Raw genomic sequence first — 1,974 nt, forward strand, 5'->3', positions numbered from 1 at the left:
GTGTCCAAACTTTTGACTGGTACTGTATATGTGTGTATGTGGTGTTGTTGGTTTTGTTATTATCGTCCTGCCTGTAGAACTGAACTGATGTCCAATATTACAACAACAGAATATAACGTAGATAACAATATACAATATACAAGTTAGCACTTAAAGGAACATCATTATTTTATACCGTAATGTAATAGTATGTCAGAATAGACTTGCTTCTGTCTGGCCTAGGTGCTGTTATTATAGGTGCTGTGGAAAAGTACTTGATCTGTGTTTTTGTGTTAGTTTACCTTTCTAAACAACATCAGTAGGTTTTATTTGTCCTGTTTTTCTATCAAGTCAAGGAATACCTATGTTTTCAATATGTAGTAATATTCCGATAGAGAGTAAGTGTTGTTTTTGGTTACGGTTGTGGTTATGGTTATGCTTTTGTTAGGGCTCTGTGTTTTGCGCAATGATGTGACATAGCAAGATTATATCACGTATATTGAACAAAAATATAAACGCAACATGTAATGCGACGGTCCCATGTTTCATGAGCTGAAATAAAAGATCTCAGAAATGTTACATACTCACGAAAAGTTTTATTTCTCTCAAATTGTTCTCCTTTGCCAAAAGAATACTTCCACCTAAAAAGTATATCAAGACTGATTAAACAGCATGATCCTTACACAGGTGCACTGAAATTCTTCAAAAACTGTCAGAAACCGTCTCAGGGAAGCTCATCTGCGTGCTCGTCGTCCTGGGTCTTGACCTGACTGCAGTTTGGCATCGTGACCGACTTCAGTGGACAAATGATCATCTTCGATGGACACTGGCACGCTGGAGAAATGTGCTCTTCATGGATGAATTCTGGTTTCAACTGTATGGCGTCGTGTAGGCGAGCGGTTGGCTGACGTCAACAGAGTGCTTTGTGAACAGAGTGCTCCATGGTGGCGGTGGGGTTATGATATGGGCAGGTATAAGCTATGGGCAACGAACACAATTGCATTTTATCAATGTAATTTTGAATGCACAGAGATATCGTGATGAGATCATGAGGCCCATTGTCGTGCCATTCATCTGCCGCCATCACCTCATATTTCAGCATGATAATGCACGGCCACATGTCGCAAGGATCTGTACACAATTCCTGAAAGCTGAAAATGTCCCAGTTCTTCCATGGCCTGCATACTCACCAGACACGTCAACAATTGAGCATGTTTGGGATGCTCTGGATCGACGTGTACGACAGCGCGTTCCAGTTCCCGACAATATCCAACAACTTCCCACAGCCATTGAAGAAGAGTGGGACTGTCATGTTTTGTCTTTCATCATGTCTTGTCCCTGTGCTTCCCTCTGCTGGTCTTATTAGGTTCTTTCCCTCTTTCTCTCTCTCTATCGTTCCGTTCCTGCTCCCAGCTGTTTCTCATTCTCCTAACGACCTCATTTACTCTTTCACACCTGTCCCCTATTTTGCCCTCTGATTAGAGTCCCTATTTCTCCCTCTGTTTTCCGCTTCTGTCCTTGTCGGATTCTTGTTTGATGTTTGCTGTTCCTGTGTCCTTGTTCCGCCCTGTCGTGTTCTTTGCCTTCTTCAGATGCTGCGTGTGAGCAGGTGTCTATGTCAGCTACGGCCAGTGCCTTCCTGAAGCGACCTGCAGTCTGTGGTCGCGTCTCCAGTCGTTCCTCTCTATTGACGAGAGGATTTCAGTTCCTGTTTTGGATTGACCATTGATAATATCCAGGAGAATCATTATTTGTTTATTACTGGAATAAAGACTCTGTTACTATTACGTCGCTTTTGGGTCCTCATTCACCAGCATAACAGAAGAATCCGACCAAGATGGACCCAGCGACTATGGATTCTCTCAACACTGCCGTCGAGTTCCAGGGAGCAATGCTCGGCAGACACGAGCAGGAATTGTTTGCTGCTCGTCATGCCGTTGAGACCCTGGCCGCTCAGGTTTCCGATCTCTCTGGACAGTTTCAGAGTCTTCATCT

The sequence above is a fragment of the Salvelinus namaycush genome, unplaced genomic scaffold (assembly GCF_016432855.1).
Source record: "Salvelinus namaycush isolate Seneca unplaced genomic scaffold, SaNama_1.0 Scaffold332, whole genome shotgun sequence".
Taxonomy (NCBI): Eukaryota; Metazoa; Chordata; class Actinopteri; order Salmoniformes; family Salmonidae; genus Salvelinus; species Salvelinus namaycush.